General features: G+C 32.6%; 1 long non-coding RNA gene across 1 annotated transcript; it reads left to right on the top strand.

Annotated features, from left to right (window-relative positions):
- Positions 1–22621: 22621 nt before the first annotated feature.
- Positions 22622–23466, top strand: LOC120134671. The gene is made up of 3 exons (XR_005517180.1): positions 22622–22864; positions 22966–23175; positions 23273–23466. It is a non-coding gene; the product is annotated as an uncharacterized LOC120134671 (long non-coding RNA).
- The last annotated feature ends 285 nt before the right edge of the window (positions 23467–23751 follow it).

Consider the following 23751-nt stretch of genomic DNA (forward strand, 5'->3'; position numbering starts at 1 on the left):
GATAAGTGTTATCAAATCGTGAAGTTTTTCCATAGAAACAGAAGTACTGTTTTTCCCTAGACCTTGCAAGGGGCTTCGCCCCTTTACCCCTCATCAGCAGTACAAATTGAAGGCCCATATTAATATTTTTTAACAAAGGCATAAGAACTTGTATATATATATGATATGTTTGTTTTGCATGGAGTTTGACATGCATGATTATAGCCCTTGTTCAATTTACAATGGTTTAATTTGAAATACGTTCTGCGAGCCATGCATTTCTATATCTCTGTTGTATTTCTCTTATCATCTTACTACCTCGTATGTAAAACGAGTTTCTTTTAAAATTGTAAACCTATGAAGATTCAAAAGGAGCAGAAGAATGGAGAGAAGATACCTAGAGAGCAGTCTTAGGCTTTAGGGTTTTTGGTTCTCCCGTTGGCTTGGGATGGGCCACCTTAGTCATTGTTTTGGGCTATAACCATTGCATCTTATTTATTGTTATATTTGTTATGTATGCAATGCATCAAATGATAAAATAAGAATGAATATTGATGAGATCAATAAGGGCCTAATATTAAAATGAACAATGATGAGATAATTACGCAAATCCCTCTTTATAATCTAAGTTAACTTAACCGTCCAATATTTACCCTCGTTAAGGCTTCAATCGATATTGTGTGGGCTTTGACAAAGCATTGGCGCATAAATCTATCTTGGTTAAACGCGAAGAATAAGCAAGTGATATTCACCGGTTGAGATATCATCAATAACTTAGCTAGGTTATTCTAATAGGATTAGAAACCTAGAGGTTAAATATTTGGATAAGTCATGAGATGACTTGAACAAAAGTTGTTCACCAAAATGAGGAGTTACACGAGATGTAACTAGTAAAGTGTTACTTACCTAAATAATCACTATCCTAAAAGAAAAGCCAAAGCTGAATTAGGAAATTGATGTATTATGAATCCTCACCCACTAGAAAACTTTTCGTTGAATTTTTTCGAAATTAAAACAGAGAGGGTTTTTAATTTTGAATAAAATAATGGGAGTAATTTGTAAATAAAGTCCTATTTATAAATTTTAATTCGGTAAATTTACTTACTTTAATATTTCCATTGTTGTAGATTTAATGGAAAACAACACTTTATCACTGCGATCACTCCTTGAGAAGGATAAACTTAATGGCATAAACTTCCTTGACTAGTTTCATAATTTGAGAATTTTTCTCAAATAGGAAAGGAATGAATATGTCATTAAGGAACTTGTTCCTGATGAACCAGCAGGTAATGCTTCAAGAGCTGAAAAAGATAAATTCAAGAAACATATGGATACTATGTTAGATGTTGGATATCTAATGCTTGCCACCATGACTCCTGAGCTTCAGAAGCAACATGAGGACATGGTTGCATATGAGATGATTCAAAATCTCAAAGAAATATATGAAGGGCAAGCATGTCAAGAGAGATATGAGACCTATAAAGCTCTATTTCAATGCAAAATGAGAGAGGGAACTCCTATAGGACCTCATGTCATCAAGATGACGGGATACATCCAAACGTTAGAAAAACTGGGATTTCCTCTGAAAGATGAATTGGCTACCAATGTTATCCTGCAATCGTTACCAGATAGCTTTAGCCAATTTGTCCTTAATTTCAACATGAATGAAATTTACAAGACTTTGCCACAGTTACTTGATATGTTACAAACTGCTGAAAGTAACATGAAAAAGGTTGGACCTAAGCCAATTCTGATGGTCTACAAGGACAAAGGAAATGGAAAGAAAAAGGTAGTGGCAAAGTCTAAGGGCAATGGTAAGACCAAACAAAAAGGGAAAAATGCATTGAATCCCAAAAGGGAAGTTAGCAAGGAAGGAAAATGTTTCCATTGCAATAAGACCAGACACTGTAAGAGAAACTGCCCTGTTTACTTTAAAGAGGTCAATAAGGCAAAAGCAAACGGAACGTTTGTTTCAGGTATTTATGTTATTGATGTTAATTTGTCAACATCTACTTCTTGGGTATTAGATACCGGTTGTGGTTCTCATATTTGTACTTCTATACAGGGACTGCAAAAGAGAATGAATCTATCTAAAGGAGACGTAGACCTATGAGTGAGAAATGGAGTAAGAGTTGATGCATTAGCTATAGGGACATATGTTTTATCTTTGCCTAGTGGACTTGATTTAAATTTAGAGGATTGTTATTTTGTGCCTAGTTTGACTAAGAACATTATTTCTATTTCTTGTTTGGACAAGATTGGTTTTAAGATTATTATTAAGAATAATTGTTGTTCTTTTTATCTCGATAGTGTTTTTTATGGTTCGACACAGTTGGTTAATGGTCTATATATTTTGGATTAAGAAAACACCATTTATATAATAAATACTAAGATATCAAAAACAAATGACTCGATTCAAACTTATCTTTAGCATTGTCGTTTAGGCCATATAAGTGAGAAACGCATATCAAAACTCTATAAAGATGGATTCTTAGATTCATTTGTTTTCAAACAATATGATGTATGTGAATCTTGCTTGTTGGGAAAAATGACTAAAGCTCATTTTAATAGTAAAGGTGAGCGAGCAAGTGATTTATTGGGGTTAATACATAGTGATGTATGTGGACCAACGAATACACAAGCCAGAGGTGGATTCTGTTACTTTATTACTTTCATAGATGACTTCAGTCGGTATAGGTTTATTTATCTTATGCGCCATAAATCTGAAGCCCTTGAAAAGTTTAAGGAATTTAAAAATAAAGTACAAAATCAACTAGGCAAGAGTATTAAGGCACTTCGATCAGATCGAGGTGGAGAATACTTAAGCAAAGAGTTTGATGAACTCCTGAAAGAATGTGGGATTGTCTCACAACTTATACTACCTTGTACACCACAGTGGAATGGAGTTTCTGAAAGAAGGAATCGAACATTGTTAGACATGGTTTGATCGATGATGAATCATAGTGATCTTTCGAATTCTTTTTGGGGACATACACTTGAAACAACCGCTTTCACACTAAATCATGTTCCATCTAAATCGGTTCAAAAGACATCATACGAGATATGGACTGGGAAGCGTCCTAGTATGTCTTTTATGAAGATTTGGGGTTGTAAAGCTTATGTAAAACATCAGATGTCTACAAAGCTAGAACCTAAATATCATAAGTGTATATTTGTTGGATATCCTAAAGAAACTAAGGGATATTATTTCTTCAACCCTAATGAGAACAAAGTGTTTGTTACTAGAACATGAGTTTTTCTCGAAAGAGAATTTCTCTCAAAGAAAGGGAAAGGTAGAAATATTAAACTTGGAGAAGTTCAAGAACAACAGATCAATGAACCTGAAGTTGAGCATATTTCACAAGTTGTTGAGGAACAATTAACAAATTTAGAAACACAACCACTGCGCAGATCCATAAGAGAACGCCATGCACCTGAGAGATTTGGATTTCTCATTACTGCACATGGAGATGTTCTTCTTATGGATCAAGATAAGCCTAGGACTTATGAAGAGGCAGTGTCTAGCCCAGACTATGAAAAATGACTTGAAGCCATGAGATCTGAGATGGATTCTATGTCAGTAAACCAAGTGTGGACTTTGGTTAAACCACCTGAAGGGGTCAAACATATAGGGTGTTAATGGGTTTTCAAGAAGAAAACTGACATAGATGGTAATGTACAAACATACAAGGGGCGATTAGTTTCTAAAGGTTTTCGACAAGTTCATGGTGTAGACTATGACTAAACATTATCCCCATTAGCTATGTTTAAGTCCATCAAGATCTTGCTTGCAATATTTGCATTCCATGATTATGAAATCTAGCAAATTGACGTTAAAACCACTTTCCTTAATGGAAAACTTGATGAGGATATGTATATAACATAACCAGAAGGTTTTATCATTCCAGGAAATGCTGGAAAGGTTTGTAAGCTACAAAGGTCTATTTATGGACTAAAACAAGCTTCTCGAAGCTGGAATCTTCGTTTCAATGATGCAATCAAAGAGTTTGGTTTTATCAGAAATGAAGATGAACCTTATGTTTATATGAAGGCTAGTGGGAGCATTGTTTCTTTCCTAATCTTGTATATAGACAACATACTTATCATAGGAAATAATATACCTACTTTACAGTCTGTTAAGACTTGGTTAGGTAGTTGATTTTCTATGAAAGATTTGGGTGGGGCAGCCTATATCTTAGGAGTTAAGATCAATAGAGATAGATCAAGACGACTTCTAGGGCTGAGTTAAAGTACATATATAGACAAAGTGCTGAAAAGGTTCAGTATGGAAGAATCTAAGAAAGGATTTTTGCCTATTAGACATGGCATTTCTCTTTCGAAGGAAATGTGTCCTTCAACTCTACAAGAAAGAGAACGGATGAATAAGATTCTATATGCTTCAGCTATTGGTTCTATCATGTATTCCATGATATGTACTTGACCAGATGATCGTATGCTTTAAGCATGACGAGTCGGTATTAAGCAAACCCTGGTGAAAATCACTAGGTTACCGTTAAAAATATCCTTAAGTACTTAAGAAGAACTAATGATAAGTTTCTTATCTATGGAGGGGAGGAATAACTTAGCGTAAAAGGTTATACTGATACCATCTTCCAAACTAATAAGGATGGCTCACTATCGCAATCGGATTTTGTATTTTATCTTAATGGAGGTGCTGTGAGCTGGAAAGGTTAGAAGCAAGACACAATAGTTGATTCTACAACAGAGGCTGAATACATTACAGCCAGTGAAGCATCAAAAGAGGTTGTTTGGATCAATAAGTTTATATTGAAATTAGGGGTTATTCCCAGCATATCAGATGTTGTAGAACTCCGTTGTGACAATAATGGAGCCATTGCCCAAGCAAATGAACTCATATCTCATCAACGATCCAAACATATTCTTAGGCGCTTTCATCTCATTCGAGAGATCATAGATCGAGAAGATGTGGAAATATGCAGAGTACATACGGATGACAACATTATTGATCCCTTGATGAAGCCTCTTACACAGCAGAGACATGATCGTCATACTGAGTCACTCGGTATTAGATATGTGAGTGATTGGTCTTAGTTCTAGTGGGAGATTGTTAGAGTATGCCCAAAGACCAATCATATGATGATTGTAATAATACATTTATTTACTGATTTTATTGAATAAAGGTATTGCCAATATTATTTTCAGATATATGTATGTGTTTAACATAAACTGAAAGATAATAAAGTCCATATAATAACATTATTAAAATATCCATAGTCAAGTATTATTATGGGCATGGATAATAACAATACGATTAAGACTAGCATGTTATTGATTGGTGACAAGGAGTTGCCATTAACATAGAGATGTCAGAATTGATACATGATTATATTGTTAGAGAAATGTATTGGATTGACCCATCATGAGCATATGTCTTGGATTATTATGTAACGGTCATAACATTGCTCATGGTGATGACTATATGTATGATCCTCAGACTTGAGATCAATATCATCCCAACATATATTGTTGTATGTTTTGATACAGTTAAACATGCTCCGTTATTGGTTGCACTATAAAGACTATTATTGAATATATCTTGATATATGTAGTGGGTGTATATGGTTAAGATTGGATTTGTCCTTCCTACATAATAGGAAATATATCACAGGCCACTTGATTGAGTGAGACTAGAAATGCATGGCCATGCTGGAATAAGTTGATATGTGATATCACAAATTATTCGTTAATTATTGTATACTCTAGATATCAAGAAATAATAGATGAGCTATACATGTGTGACTATTCTAAGACTTGTGCCTATTATAGATATAAAGGCAAAAGGATGTAATACATAAAAGAGTTAATCACGAAGATGATATGCCGAATCATAATTTCTTGTAATTTAGGTAACAATGATATATTGCTAGATGTCACTCATTGTATGTAATATTAGAATTGTTCTAATAATTACTACTAACGTTACAAGAACCTATATGGTCACACCCTAGGATTGAAATGAGCAAAGATGTACAATTTGTTGTATGTTACTAAAATATATCTATAGTTAAGATATGTATATTTGATATACATATGATTTTAATTATCCCGAATATAGTAAGTAAGCATTAAAAGAATGTAATTTAGATTACAACTCTTTTAATTGATATATATAATTAGGAATAATTAAATAAGTTTTTAAATAAACATTAAAGATTGTAATTTAGATTATAAGTCTTTAATGTATATTTAATTTGAATTAATTAAATAATATTTTATTTAATAATTTGAAATAACTTTAAAACCCTAAGATGTTAGGGTAATTGATATATTTAAAAGAAGACAAGGTCTAGTAGCTATTATTTTCACTTCAGCCGTTTTCTCAAAATAGATTTTGGGAAAAAGAAAACTTTTCTCTCAATCGGGTGAACTAAGTAGAGACCGAGACGTGTTTTCGTGGAGGCTTTCGATTCGAACAGTTCGTGATCACCACTTCTCGTTGTTGTCCTTGCTGTTTTTCAAGGAACCTGTTGTAAGTATTCGCATCTCTTCCTCCCGATTTCGGTTTTACTTTCTTAGATCGCTGGTGAGACTGTCGAGTTTTGTTTCCGCTGCGCCGTGGGGTGCGCCGACGATCCCACTAATAAACATGGCTAGCATTGGCACATACGAGATATTTTAAGGAGTTGAACAATCACATTCAAAATTGTTTGAAACGAAAAAATTTAAAACTAATGAATATATATTTTGTTAATTACAAAAGTAGTACAATAAAAAAGCTCATAAGACAAGTGAAGATGTGTCATCTGTCAAATCATCGTCACATGTGATAAATAGAAGATGCCACCAGAAAAAGATGCCTTCCTAGAAACATTGTGGGTGTTATGGAGAGTGAATCAGACATAAAAACAGAATTCAGAAGCCATGCTCACCATTGTCAGATCCAGGTCACAAGCGATAAGTAGAGGATTCCACCAGAAGATGATGCCTTCTTAGAAATGATTAGTTTCCCGAGAAGTTCAGGATTTGATGGAATGAGAAGTTTTCCGATAAGCTCTCCGTAGAAAATTCAAGGACTCAAAAGACGAGTAGAAGTGTGTCATTTATCAAATCAGTGTTACGAGCAATAAGTAGAGGATGCCACCAGAAGAGGATGCCTTCAACATAAATGATTAGTTTCCCAATAAGGCCGGGTTACTCATGTTTAATCGACTTTACAAATATACCGTATAAAAGACAAGTTATAGAGGAGGCCACCCAAAGAGAATGCCTTTTATAAACATTGTTGGTTTGATGAAAAATGTGATTTTGATTAAACAAGCATTTTGTCGAGAAGACCATGTCTTTTATAAAAGGCATTCTCTTCGGGTGGCATAACTTATAGCACCAATATTGGTATAAATTTCATGACATGTCATGTCATCAGAAGAAAAGCCTCTTATAAGTAGAGATTATGTTAAAATTTACAATATCAACAAAAGGGGGTGTTATTTATAGTAAAAAAATTCACGTTGTGAAAAGCGTGAGTTTGAGAGAGATTCCTGACATGGCAGAGATTCCTAACGTTATAGGAAACTTGCGCTTTATAAAATGTGAGTTCCTCAGGGATTCCTGACGTGGCAGTAATATTTGATTTGACATGGCAAGTCTCACATTCTAAAAGGAGCGAGATTCGGAGAAAACATGTCTATAAAAATAAGTCTGATATCCATTTTGGATGAAATACCTTCGTAAAACAATATAAATAATGAGATTTTCTAGAATTGTGTTCCATTCCAGAACTTAATTTGACATTTCCTTCAATGCCAAGATTAAGAAATATGAGTTATACGATTTGATTTCAATGGAACTTAAAAACTCTACAACTCGACAAATGTCTTCGTTGCAAGCTAAAGTTTTCATGGGCAATATTGATACTGAAGCACATTATATGTTGACCTTATCAAATACAAGTAACCTTTGAAAAATGTTTAAGGCTTACACATGAGCTGGTGGTATGAACATTAATTTGACCGTAACATTTGAGAAAGAACCATTTTCAACAAGCAATGCATGAGTAATTCGGTTATCACAAGACTATGAGGAAGAAGAGCCAGCTCTGCTACGTTATGCCCGTGAACGTCGAGAGAAAGAGCTTTAAACAACTCGTGTAGTTAGTTTTTCATTATATATTTAACTTAGAATTAAAATAAATTTTAGTAAATAAGATGATTCCCAAGTTATTTATGCATGGAACCGAACAATTAATTATCATATTGTTTAAGGCATCCTTAAACAAATTAATAATTTAAATGTAAATAATAATTTAATTAAATTAATAATTTAAAGTTAACTAATAATTTAAACTATTTTTAAAAAAAACTAGAACATTATATCTGAATACTATATTTTTAGAAAAAGAAAATGGATTTCAATGAACTAAAAAAATAGAGTTTGATTAACTAAAAAATTACAAGTTTAAACAACTAATGATGCATATATCCACTCGTACTTCACTGTGGTGGGTGTTGAGTTCGATGAGGATTCCTACGAATCATATATATTCAAGGCCATCATCATCACTCTGATCAACATTATCACCACCACTACTACTATCACAATCACCCTCATCTATATGTCTGGTACCACCACTGCCACTGGGACCAAGACCGGTGTAAAACATGCTCTGCGACGACGTCTGCTCAATAATGTCGAATCCGAAGTCTGTTTCTAATGGAAAAATAGATGCATAAGGAGGTGATGGATAATATGGTTCAACTGGTGCATGAGGGCAATGGGAATGGACAACGACTGTCGGATATGAATGAAATGCATCGACGAAAAACCTTCTATCAGAGGCCCAATATGTTGAAATGTTGACTGAGTCGAGTGGGTGAATGTAGGTGCCATCAGCGGTATCTGATGCTCTGTAGGTTTCTGTTCCATTCCTGATGATGAGGCTTGAGAATTTTTCATCTACTCAAACTTGATTCTCCTCTAGCACCACGTTGCGTTAGTGAACGGTTTAGGGAATACCTCTAAATTTCTCGTGCTCGTTCCTCCTCATTTATTATATGTGGCTTCCTATTTTGTTCATACCAAATTATGTAATAATTTGAAACACCATAGGCCAAGATGGGTTCAAAAACGACCTGCCTAGCAAACCTCGTCATCCACTGCATCACCCAATCCGCATGATACACCTCCCAATCAATATTTGTCTTCCCTTATCATGTTAGGCGATACAAGGCATCTAAATTTGTTGGTGGTGGCGGAATCATTTGGACATGGTTAAATTGTCGTTGTACGCGATTAGTACGATGGCACTCGACGATCTCATAAACTATCAACGAGACTACTGACATCCAAACGTGCAAACTGAGACCTATTTCAACTGGAGTACACGATCTAATAGCATCATCATTGTAAGGTGTCCACATGAACTACACAAATATTTTTAAACTAAGTTAGATAAATTTGAATCAAAAAATTGATATTTAATTTACAAATAAAAATTATAAAATTGATTACCTCATTTGTCATCTTATCGATCGACAATATAAAATCACGCATAGATTTTGGTATATGGGTGTTAGTTAGTGTGACTGTAATACCCCAAATTTTGACTATTGACTAAAATATAAATTTTGAAAGTTTAGTGGTTAAAGTATAAATTAGAAAAAGTTTAGGGACCTAAGTGGTAATTTTCCCAAAAATAATTTCTATTTCATAAATGGATAGTTTAATCTTGAAAGTGGGGTTTTATGGACAACATATTTTTAATCCGGGATTTGTTTTAAAAGCTATAAAGCGATAAAATTCGGTATTTAAATCGGATAGTCAGATCGAATCAGAATTTTACGAAAATTTGAAGAATGTTAGAAAATGGTTGGAAATATTATTTCCATATTTTATATCAAATAAATTTAGCTCAGTTCAGCGTAATGTTTCATATTTGATTGAACAGTGGAATTTTAGTGACTAAAATGCTATTTTTGAAAATTGTATGGCCAAAACAGAAAGTGAAAGCCAAGTTGATTCATATTTGACTATGGGATATTTTAATGGAAGATAATGCAATGTCATTTGGTAATTATTAGGGTTCATTAACGGTAAAAATGGAATTTCTTAAGAATTGAATTTTAAATTCAATTTAATTAGTTAAATGCCAAGTGTATTAATTAATAAATACTAGAATTATCAAGATATGAAGCATACTTTTCAGCTATCTTCCTCCTCATGGCTGAAAATACCAAGCTTAATAAATTAAGATTTTATTTTTGATTTTTGAAGTCATATACGTGATTTTTGGATTAAGCTATTAGATAGATAATTAATCTACGTGAAAGTTTCTATCATTTGATACCAATATTTCATGATGATGATTCTTATATGTTGAGATTGAAAGTTAGAGTTTATGTAGGTTTTTGGAGTTTGAAGAATTGATGAAAGATTATTATGTTTTTGAGGTTGGAAATTAATTTTCAAGCATGTGTGATGTTTAAAATTGTGGAGTGATTTAAAGCATTTGACCTAATTAGGGTGTTAGTGAATGATTGGATTTTGGTTTAATTTCATGTTGTTATGGTTAGAATAGCATGAATTTAATCTAAGGAAGTTGAATTCATGCTTGAAATTGAATGAAAAACTAGCCTTAAGATTAAGGTGATATTCGACCATTAGGGAAAATTGGGGGAAAATATTGAAAAAAAAATTCCTATGGTCTAGAAATGATATTAGAAGTGTTTTATGTATTTTGGAGATCAATTTCGATCCATTTGGAAGCTTGAGCTAGTAAAAAGGGCTAATATACAAGTTTTGAGAATTGAGAGATATTATTGTAAGAATTTAATAATTAAAGGATTCAATGCTGATTTTTTATGGTTGAAATGCTGGAAATTTAAGTTAAAAAGTTGATTGGAACCAAATTGCAGGTTTGGTAAAGTTGAGGATGGAATTCGAAAAGTATCAATATTATAGGGACTTGATTTCAAGTTTATTAAATGTGGAAGTATCATTTGGGTAAATTATTTTAAATCTGGAAATTTTATTTAGTAGGTTGATTTTTGGGTTTAATTATTAAGTTGAGATTTAATTGCAAGTTTATCAAGTTGTATGGTTGATTTTGAAAAGTCTAAGAAAGTTTAGGATGAAATTTCAAGCTTATGAATGTTAAAGTAGTGATTTGAAAATTTTATTGAGGTGCTAGAAATTTTGTATAAATAATGTGACATGATCATAATGGTGAAGGATCATTATGAAGTTAATAGAAAAGTTAAGGTGAATTCTAGAAAGAAATCATAATTAGTGGTTTGATTGTGTAGTTGGCAAAAGTTGAAGGGCTGATAGTGAAAATAAATATTCATAGGATCAAATAAGTATTTTGAGAAGTTTGAAAGTTACGATGGAAGTACGATTTAGTTTTATATCAATTTAAGTATCGGATTTATTTCTATCGAATTTTATATTTAGTTTTAGATTATGATAGTTCGATGCTAACATATAATTTGAATATTTTATGTTATTATATAATGTCATCAGATCAAGGTAAATCTAGTGATTCAAGTAGCTTGAAGGGAAGGAAAAAGTATGGGATTGAGAAGATTATCATGGAGAAGGTTTGATAACGAGACAAAGGTGAGTGCATTTAACTTGTATTTATATTATCGAAACAAACACATTGGCTTGCGATGGGTCAGTTTCGGAGTTATGTTAAGAAGCGACTCCTAGTGCATGAGAAGTGTACTTCAAGCCTATAGTTCAATTGGTAAGCTTATAGATTTAGTGAATAAGTTAAGGATGCAAGTTGGTGAAATCAGCCTAGAAATTATGTTTTGAATAGAAAGTTTAGAAAATCACTAGAAATTATACAAAAATAACTAAAGAATGAATATTATATAATTGGATTCTTATATTAGTCTAGTTTTGTTTAAAACAAACGGAAACTGATTTTTATGGGTATACAAAAAGATATTAATTTTTAATCAGTGATAGGTCAGAAAACATGGCAGTAGATTCTGCCTGAAACAACTTCTGTCAGTCAACTTTGAAAATTCGCTATAAATTGTACAAGTGGAACTAGACAGAGTGTCTTATATGGTTAGATTCGTATTCGAGTCTAGTTTTCATTGGTGCAAAAAAAACAATTTGTAAGTATATAAATTAATACATAATAATATTTGTTTGAAGGTAGTGCAAACTGTCAGAATATGAAATTTTGATAAATCGTGTATTGAAAGTAGTGGAAGGCAAATGATTTAAATATAAACCTTAGTGAGGCTTATATTTTGATTTTTAAAAAAATAAAGTGTTAAAATGAGTGCATTTTATTTATTTTATTATTATATTCGAGGATGACTTGCGATAAGTCAACCTCATTTTATTTTCTAGTATGATTTATAAATTTTCAGTATGGAATATTTCTATAAAATTTTCCATCAAGTTTTATGAATGATTTTGGGTATGATCTGTCCAATTATTATTTATGATGATGATGAATTCTAAATGTTTATAGTTATCAGATGATTTTCAGTTATTAGATATTTACAGATAACATATTATTACAGTTATCAAATATTTACATATATTAGATGATTACAGTTATCAGATATTTACAGATATTATATGTTTTACAGTTATCAGACACATATTAATAAATGATTCTATGATGATACCTAAGCCCATTGTATGTTGCATTGAGAGTCATAGGTACATTTGACATGTCATTTAGTGAGTATTTTTCAGTTATTAGTTATCAGTTCAGCTTTGGTACATTCGTGTACCAATGTTCAACACCGTTGGTGCTCAGGTTATGATTGCGCTGGAGTGCATCATAACACAGTTTTAGTTATGATTCGGCACCGTGTTGTGCCTAGTACGCACCTTAAACTCACGTATCTTATATTCTCTTACATATGCATTGGGCTATAACAGTAAATGTGAAAGTTATGACAATATAGGAAAAAAGGGAACATAGAATTGAAAAGAAAGTTTTGAAATATGTTCGAATGAAAAGAACAAAAGTTATTTATGATATTCAATGTTGACTTAAATGATTTTTGATAAAATCATGAGATGCTGATTTTCAAGTTTTCAGAAGGAAAAAACGGCTTGACTAGCCGAGTTTGAAGTTTAATGTTTTTTTTATTTAAATTACAGTTTATTTCTTAAAATTATTATTTTATATCACTTTAGTTATATTTCTATCTCACTAAGTTTTACTTAGCGCGTGATGATTTTCATGTGTAGGTTCTAATAAAGTAGAGGACGTAAAGTGATGAGCATCTTATGGAAATCAAACCTATAGGCAATTTCAGTAAGACGCCCTAACTTTGACTTATTAGTGGCATGTACATTATATTCGTTGGGTTATTTTATTAGATTCATTTTTAAGGGCTTATATTAGTAACTAGGATCATTTTCTTTAATTTTGGCTAAGTTTTAGTCTTAATCGTATTTATGAATGAATAGTATAAATATTATATTTTAAATGTTTTAAAAATTAAGCAGTATTTAGACATACATACATACATACATACATACATACATACATATATATATATAGTTATGATAAGCTCTGAACTGCCTACTTACAGACTAAAATTGGATTTGTTTTTCAGTGATTAAATATTATTTTATGATTTTATATGAATAAGATAAAAGTTTAAAAGTTAAAACTGTGAAAATTAAAAAAATGAGATTTAAATCTTTATGCATAGTAAATGTTTATCTAATTGATGTGATATATGTGGCTCATATTACGAGATATATATGGGCTATGGGTGTTACAGTGACGATTCACATATCATTCATATAATAAAATATAATTATTTGTGAAACTAAAAAAACATGTAATAATTTAAATATATAAACGTAGGTTATTTTTAATTATATCTGAAGTAGTGGAAATTCTAATGGGTCAGTTGTGTAGGAATCAGCTGTAAAAGCGACATTCAAAACCAAGCCTACAATTGTAAGAACATCAAACAACCTCCAATCGCTTGTTTGTTCGGATGAACAACTTTACATAGCTCTCGAAACAAAAGGGCTAACACTGTCGATCCCCAACTCTTATTTTTAGCATCCCGCAAAACACATAGATGATACAACCACATCATATATGCACTTGTTTCAGGATTTATCAGGCATCAAGATCCCCCTATAACTTATAAAATATGAGCACGAGCAAATTGTTGTAAAATAAGAATGGTGTGAATACATTAAAAATTTATCATCAAAAAATTACAATAACACAAACTAAAACAAAATTTAGATATTGTAAATAAGTAAATTAAAATAAATAAACATGGATTTAAAAAATTACTTATTTAATTTCTGGCGCAACATCGGCAGGTAGCTCCGAAAAATTGTCTCGAAAAATTTAATGTAGATCTTCCCTCCATCCATATTGTCCTCTGTCGGACTAAGTCCGAGCAGTTCCTCATGGTAAATTCCTCATGGAAGCCTTTCCACTTACCATGAGCAATACCGATAATAGGATTTCCGTTAATAGGCATCCCAAGATGGTATGCGACATCTTCAAGGGTAATAGTCGCCTCCCCTCAAGGAAAATGAAATGTGTGCGTCTTCGGTCTCTACCGTTCTAGCAACGCATCTATCAAAAGAGGATGAAACTTCGTACCACCAATTACAGTGCCAACGTAAGCAAAACCAGCTTCGTGCAAATATAGAATAATATCAGCATCAGAGCTCGAGAAACGGTTGACATAACACATCAGCAAACGTTCATTTCCCTTCAAATAAATAAATAAATTCAAAATAAATAAATAAATTATTCAAAATAAATAAATAATTCAAAGTAAATAAATAAATAAAAATTACCTATGGATTTATCCACCAATAATCACATACATGCCTAAGATCAGCCCTCGGTAATCCCTCCATAATAATATCATAAAGAAAATATGTGAGAGAGTTTTTTTTGGAATAAAGGTGTGACAATTTCGGGTGGGGGCTATTATAACCGTCCTCGCACTGCCCTCGAAGCGAGGTTAATGGTACCTCGCGTTCCATGTAGTGCGAAGTTCAAGAAATCTTCTCAAATTTTAAATTTCAAATCAGCTGCAAATGATAATTTATCAATATCTCAAGACTTTGTGTTCTGTGTAATGTAAGATATTAAATAATCATATTAAATTGCATTCTCTAAAAATTACGTCCACGTTATACATGCCTTGCGTCGTGCAAAATGCGAGGCCTTTCCTCGCTCTTGATAGGACGCAAGTTAGTATTATATGTACAGGGGTACTCTTCAAAAAAATAATTTATGGGGTATTTTTATATAATAATCCCAGTATAGTTAATGTAAAATTGCTTTTAGGAAGACCGTTGAATTACATGGGTTGCATGAATTTACCATTTACTTGCTCAGTTTTGTTTTGAAAACATGACTTGGTTGTTTGTCTATTACGCTGTATGTGCAGGATAACTAATTTAAGGGTTAACTAAAGGGATGATCACTTATGTTTGTGTTTTGTTAACTTTTGGTCATTAATTTCAAAATACATAAGATATGATCACCTTCATTTTTATTTAATTAAGATATGATCACTTTTAATTTTATTTAATTAAGATGTGGTCATCACTGGGTTAACTGTCGTTAATAGTTAACAGATTAAGTGACGTGATATGTTGGTATAATCATACATTTTGTCCCTATTATTTACATATTCTATCAATTTAGTTATACTTTCAATAAATTAAAATTAATTTAATCATTCAATCGAATGATGTCACGTGTCTCTGGTGTCATGTGTCATGCCATGTGTCACCATTCGATTGGAGGACTAACTTAATTTTAATTTAATCTATTTATTTCCCACCAATTTGCTTTGCCTTGTTAAATTAAAATAAAATAAATTGAAATAAAGTTAGTATTCTAACTGAATGGTGACACAAGACACAACGAGTGGTACTAATGAAATGTGACATCATTTAATTGGAGTATTAAATTTATTTTAATTTATTAAAAATATGATTGCATTAAGAGGATATGTAAATAACATGGACCAAATGTGTGGTTATATCAAAATATTTAATGGCTATTAACTCGTGGTGATCACGTCTTAATTTAACAAGAACGAAAGTGACCATATCTTATGTATTTTGTAATCAATAACCAAAAGTGAACAAAATACAAACAAGAGTGACCATAAGTGTTCTTGCATGGATCCAATCCTCTCCATCTTCTTGCATGGATCCAATGCTCTCCATCTTCTTGCATGGATCCAATCCCGTTGCTGCTGCCATTGTGTGCGTGAAACGCTTCGCTCACCGAGTCGAACGAGTCGGCGATGCTAAATTCATTTAATGGACATAACGTGTGGAAGTTTAACGGCGAGTTGGTTATGACGTCGGGAGTAGTCAGAGAGTCACAGAGAAACTCGAGGGAGGAGCGTGGAGTTGTTCGATGTCCAAACATGGCGCGTGAGAGATTGTGGTGGAGAGAGCGGAGGCTGCACAGGCCTACTTAAGTTGAGCAAAGATTGTTGCTGACATGGCAAATGACGTCATCATTATAGGAAACTGAAATATTGGATTTTTGAAATATAAATTTTTAATCAAGAAAATGATCGGATAAATAATTTATAAAAAAAGTTTTATAAATATTTTTCACACTTGTAATGTATAATATAATAGCTATTCGCGGTATTTTTTTATTAAGCTAAGGTAATTACAAAGTAATAAATGTTCTAAATACTCTCAACCATTTGACAATAAACGATTAATCACCCTGCTACAGTCGCTAGTACTCAAACTTGTGAATTCTAGAACAACAACGATTCCTTTAACCACCAAGGTAAGTTAGTTCATGCTATTCACAATACTTACATACATAATAACTTCAATTCAACTGTTAATATTAATTAAACTGACATTCATTTAATAAAGTGAGTTTATGAACTCAGCTAAATTCATATGTTTAATTAATTAAATTAACATTCGTTTAATTACTTATTAAAGATAAGTATAGTTTCTAGCAAACTTTACTTAATAATTTTTAGCCAATCAGCTGACATAATTTGAAGGGGGGGGGGGGGAAACATATATGTTGCTCTGATTTCAGTCTAACTTTTGATGCTATTTTATTTGGTTGGGTTATTGTGTTGGTGGCTTAACATGATCACGTTCTCCATTTATCAAAAGTGTGCAATAATTGAGGATGATCAATTGGAGAGTGATGGCTGTTTCCTTTTATCCTTATGGTTGTTTCATCTTCTTGGATGATCATTTTGATGTATTTCGTGGCTCTCTTCAATAGATTCATATGTTTTTCTACTATGTGTTGTCATGCTTTTGATTCTCTTTGGTTTGCACTATGGCTGGTTGAGGATTTTTTTTGTACTAGTTTGATGCTCTTGAGATTCTCCACTGGTTTTGGTGATGAAAGGGGTTTTCTCGTATCATGATACTAAAAATATATTTTTAACGAGGCATCATTTTATTTTAAAAAAAATCTAATTATTTTATTAATAATATATTTTTTTATGAAATAAAATTTCAAGGTAAACATCACGGATAACTAATGTAAAGTGAGTCATATTTCAAATGGACATGTGTCTACACTAAACAACTTTTGTATCCACCCCTGAATGTAATAACGTGTGATTTTGACGGTATAGTTCTAGCGATTAGAAATCAAAGTTAAAACTCTCAAATATTTTAAAGAAATTTTAATGAATAAAAATATTTCCTCGCCATGAATGATGTTGAAAAATGATGCCATAGAAAATAGAGATACCCTACACTTAGTTCAAAGATTGACCTAAAGTATTAGCAAACCCCATGTGAGGAGCATTTGTACAGTTAACTTATATATATTTGAAATATATAGGCTAGCCAAGGTTCATCATATATTTACGTAGTGTAGTTAGTAATTTGTTGATCATGGTGTCTTCATGTAATTATGAGAAATACCCAACTACCCAACTTGTTTCTTAATTCATAATGAAAATATAAGACAAGAGGCGACTATGATACCCTCCTCCAGTAAAAATACTATCTTGTAATTTCATATACATTTTGGTAATGAAACCTGATAAATATATACATATATATATATATATATATATAAGTAAATTAACAAAACTATTAGTATTTGCGCTTATCAAACTACCTCTATGATTAAAGGAATAATTATTATCTTTACAAGCTATAAGTTCGAGCACCAACAAATATCAGAATATTTAAACATTTATTGTCAAATAATTGAGAGTATCTAAAACATATATTGTCACTTGTAATCAGCCTGGATTAATACAAAATATATTAATATCTTACTTTGACCAAATATGTGTATAAAAATGAAAAAGATAAAATTAATAATAATAGATTAACTATATTTTGATCGGTTTAAAAGCTTCTTTTAAACTCTTCCTTTTTATTTATTTATATAAATAATGCTAATATTATAATAATAACAACTAGTAGTAACTTCTAATTACAATTAAGTAATTTAGTAAATAATTAGAGGAAAATATACATATGAAAATTTAAAGAGGAAAAAAAAAGGAATTGGGAAATAGATATAGAAGGCTGACGATGACGAACACATTGAAAATAGGTTTCTGGAAACTTGATATCCATAAAAAAATATCCATGAAAGATTAGATTAGCATCTCATATAATTAGTAGGTCCAAGAAAAAACATCAATATATCAATTTCAAAATTTGAAGAAATTTGTACAGTAACGCCTCAAATTTCAAGTTAGTAGTTTTGGGTTTACCCGAGAGGTAAGTGGACCCTGTAGATTTCATTATTTAAGTTCTTGGGCTTAATTGGGTTGGATTTGAGCCCAATTAGCCACAAAAGGGGAATTTTAAAATGTGAGACAAAAGACCAAGGATTAGAAGTGTAATTAGACACTTGAGGGAAATGGAAGCTGATTTGGGGGGTTTATTATGTTTTGGACGTGGGTTTCATTCCCATTTCTTTTCTCTTTATTTCTGTTCTTTCTTCCTTCCCTCTCCAAGTTCCATAGCAAGGTAAGATTTTGAGCTCTTTCATACTTCATTTTCGTCCTAATAAAACCCTTAGCAAACTCATTTTTGAAGATTCAAGCTTTGGGTTTTATTTTACAAGGAAAGAGGGGTTTTCATCATCCAAGCCTCGAGGAAGCCTAAAATAAGCCTTTTAGGGTTCAAGTATCGATACTGGGATGAACAATATCAATAATGTATGAATTAAGGCAAAAATTAGGGATTTTGACTAGGAGTATCGATACTACTAAAGGGAGTATCGATATTCAGGGTGTCAGTATCGATACTGAGGCCCTAATTTCTTGACAGAATGCATTTTGGTACTGATACTCATAGGGATGTCGATACTTGACCCTAGTGTATCAATAGTACAAGTAGAGTATCGATACTACTCGCTTTGGATGGTCAGATTTGACCCGTTTAAGGTCTGTAAGAGCTAAAGATGATCCGTAATAGTAAGACTTAGTCCGTGAGGGACATAAATGACCAAGTATACCTAGAAACACTAACAAGAGCAGATTATATCAGGAGTAACCATATTAAGCGTAATACGCCAAAGTATCTTCGAACAAGGATGAATACGAATATACAGGACCGAGGATCGTTACAGGAGACATCCAATAAGCGGTACGATGATTATGTTAGATTCAGTGGTCGCAAAAAGTTTGAGCTTCTAGAATGTTAGTGAACCTAAGAAAAATAAGCCATCCTTTTCAGTTTAAGAAGTTCTGAAGGGAATTACGATAAGATCGAATAGAGTACCGCTACTCAGAAATAAACCCGAGCCAGATATTGAGCTAGCCAATTCCTGAGATAATAAGTAAGCCTTCGCCTAACATTCTAGATGAGAAAACAAGCGAGATAACAACTAGTATGACATTAACTTCACTTTAGTGAGTCCAATTATGTTAAGATATACTCAGGTAACCTTAGTTGCCCTAGTGGGTTATTACCAATGTGCAAGGCACTTCAAGGGCTAACTAAGGTGTGAGACCCGAACACTCACAAGGAGTGGGTTAGCAATGTCAGTATTATGTGGCCTATGGGCCTTAGATCTGCATGGTTAATTATGTCAGTTCAGATGGGTAAGCTTTCGATGCACATAAATTCCTCTGACCTCACCACCAGACCTACCTCATGTTTGTTGTGTCAATTATGCATGTATAGTCTCATCAGTTCAGTACGTCAGATATGTTAAAGCTTGGCTTGAAGGCTATGTGAGACCAAGCCAATGCTTCAGTTTGTGCGGTAATTATATCGATGCTATGTGACACCGGTTCCCCTCAGTGATCTACCTGATGGTTATGTGAGGGCTAGTAGATCATTTAGTATGTTTGTGGGAATTACGTCGATGTTATGTGACAACAGGGTTCCCTTAGTAACTAGTATATGAGAGCTATGGAAGACCAGATACTAGTCAAATTTGCATTCAGATAATGCACAGTATGTCAGGTTTGCATTCAGATAATGCACAGGAATATCAGTGTCGCATTTAGATAATGCGTAGCATGTTAAGTCGTTAGGGTTAGAGACCCTTTAAAGGTGTACTCATGGCGAGGTCCTTAGCAGATGATTAAGGGAAACGTGAGACCCCTACTTCAGTGATAGAGCAGTAAAGCCTTAAGTAGGTAGCACTTGATTTAGGTCACGAATGCATCTACTGCTTAGTATCATGTCTTCAACATGCTTATGTTTATGAAATTGTTATAATGCTCTAGATTAGCTATTATACTGCAAGGCTTTGTAATTTCAGCCTTTGAATATTTTCCAATGGCAGGTCAGTAGCTTGGGCAGTTCGTGGAGCACCGTCGTAACAGGACTTCCAGCATCTTCGACAAAGTACTGTAATGTAACTTTAGTAGGCATATGTATTCATAGGACATTACTTATTTATTTGAGTTGTAATCTTCAAAATGTATTATTTTATTTTAAATTATGTGTCACGGAGCTCCGGTTTTGTAAAATGATTTTATAACAATTATTTATGTTGTATTTATGATACCATTCAGTATGTTTGAAAAGAAAATGAACATGATTTGAAAATCAAAGGTTGCCTCGACAGCCCAGTGTGGCACTTTATGCCCAATCGAATTTAGGGTGTTACAAACCAAATTATCTCAGTAGTTAAAAAGATGATTGTTTTCTTTAAAGATTTTAGGTTCGAGCATCAATGATTGTAAGGGTGTTTAAAATTTCATTGTCAAATAGTTATGAATCTTTAAAACAAATATTATCTTGTAAATCTACACCTCCTACAATTTTATAATTTCATATTCTCTAAATTTTTAATATGGTTTTTAATTTTACATTCTCTAACATAATATCTTGTGTTCGTCCTACTTATATGGGCGGAAGGGGGCATGGTCCCACCCAACTTTTATGGGTTAATTGTATTTTAAGCCCTTGAAAATTTTAAAACCATTAAAATTAAGTCCTAACCACTACATCAAAATAGATATGTAGCGACATTTATAGCGGTGTTTTTAAAGTAAACGCCACTAATCTTATACATATCGTGGAGTTTTCCGTCAAAATGCCACAAAATGGTAAAATTAACGTCGTTTTTAACAAACATCGCTAAATACTTGTACTTTTGACTTTTTTAACAAACGTCGCAACAAACTATACTTTAGTGGCAGTTTTTAACAAACACCGTAAAAAACTCTACTCTAGTGCCGTTTAAAAAAAAACACCGACAAACTCATACTTTAGTGACATTTTTTAACAAACGCCGTAATAAGATACATATATAATGACATTTTTAAATAAACACCGCTAAAGACTCGTGCAAGTTTTGGATACTTTAGTCCCAAACTCTATTGTACTTTTTTATTTTTTACCTTCACCTATTTTCCTTTCCGCCGTTTACCCAAACCCATCTGTTGCTTCTTCACCGATCTCACTCCCTCTACGCCGAAATCTGCTGCTTCGCAAGTTTTGAGGGCTTCACTGCTGGACAGCACCACCCATCTGCTATTCTTCTCCGGTCTAACACACCGCTTACACCCAACACCGTTGTATCCACGCCTAAGAACCAATCTCTTTCGTAAGAATTTTCTGAAGACTATAATTACTACCCACATTTCAAAAGCATTTTTTTGCTTTAATTCAAGATATGGGTAACCTTATTTCTTTATCTCTTCTTCCTTCATCGGTTAATCTATTTTGACAGCAGAAATAATACTCTGTATCTTTATTTTTTTCCCATTGCGTTCTTATTCTGGTTTTGTACTTTGACTCCAGCATGTCTAGTTTTAGCTCGTTGAAGTTTCTAGAACTAGTTATTGACTAATTGTTGAAATTGTAATAATTTTATTTCAACAGTCTTATTTTATTCGAGATTGAGTTTCTATAATGAATTACTTCTGTTAATGATAAAATGAAACTGAATATAGAGTTAAGTTGATTGACTGTGTTTTGCTGAATCCGGGTTTTGTGCGTTACTCTGTAAGGGAACCTGTGCATTCAAAATTATATTTTTTCCTCAAAATATCTAATGTAAACACTGAACTTGCCTGTGAAACTTAGTAGATTTTGAAAGAGAGTTCACGTCATTTTCTTTTATTTTTAATCAGAAAATTTATTTTTTAAAGGTTAATGATTGTATGATAATACAGTGTTTAGTTACCATTTATCTTTGTAATGTAATATTTGTTTTATATGTAACTGTTAAGATCTTTTAGTTGTTCTCTTTGAGTTTTGTTTATTGATAACCCATTAGGTTGATCCCAACTGTTGTAATATTTTCTGAGGCAATCTGATGGTTTATAAAGATGCCAGCCTGTATCTTTAACTTTTATAATGAATTGCTTACGAATGTGTTTGCCTTGTCAACTAAAATGTCTTGTATTCCATTCACAGGGAAGAGCACCCTGTTAAATCATCTTTTCCACACAAATTTCAGGGAGATGGATGCATATAGGGGAAGGTTAGTTCTTGCATTTCCTAAATTTCTGTGTAATATACTCGTTTTTCTTTTATTTTTCCTACCATATGATAGATGTCTAAACAGATCTAATTTCATTGCAGGAGTCAAACCACCAAGGGTATTTGGAGTTTATTTGTTTTGATTTCCCACATTGCAGTTGATGTCTATGTACTTCATTGAGAAATTTGTGTTACATCGGTATCTAAGGCCTTTTTCTTTTAGTTTCTCATATTGTTCCAATCTTGAGAGTTGGTCTTGCTCTGGCTGAACACGCATCATCCATTTTGTCAGCTACAAAAACGTTCATTTAGGTTAAGACTGTAAATTTTATCCATCAAATTCTTTATGTGCTCAACCAGCCTAATTGTTTATGATTTGTTGTGGTTTTATGAATGTACGGGTAAGCAGAAACGAAGAGACACTTTTGCCAACTGTTTATCTAAACAAGTAAGAACTCCACTTCTCTATGTGGATCTAACCCCTAGTGTTTTTGAAGCATGATCTATTGGAACTATGCCTTCTAGTTGAAGTATACTGTAGCATTTTAGTATGATCAGTTTTGTTCTATCCTTCTACTTTGCTGCTGGCTTAATTTATTGTTGGGTGCTAAATTTCGTAATGCACCATTTGAGTTGATTTTGAGACATTGTAGTGATGGCTAAACGTTTTAATGGTTTTTTAATCGGTTTTTAAGCATGCTTAGAAATCATTGAATATTACTTAGTTGGTTGAATGAGCTTAGTTGAGATTATGTTACTTACATGTGTAATAGCTGTTGAATGAGCTTAGTTAAAAGAAATGTACAGGTTTTGAATATTCTATAGACTTTGGATAAAATTTACCATCTTGAACAACGATTGCTTTTTTATATTTTCGGAATAAGCAGT

Source organism: Hibiscus syriacus, unplaced genomic scaffold (genome assembly GCF_006381635.1).
Source record: "Hibiscus syriacus cultivar Baekdansim isolate YM2019G1 unplaced genomic scaffold, ASM638163v2 tig00001818_pilon, whole genome shotgun sequence".
Taxonomy (NCBI): domain Eukaryota; kingdom Viridiplantae; phylum Streptophyta; class Magnoliopsida; order Malvales; family Malvaceae; genus Hibiscus; species Hibiscus syriacus.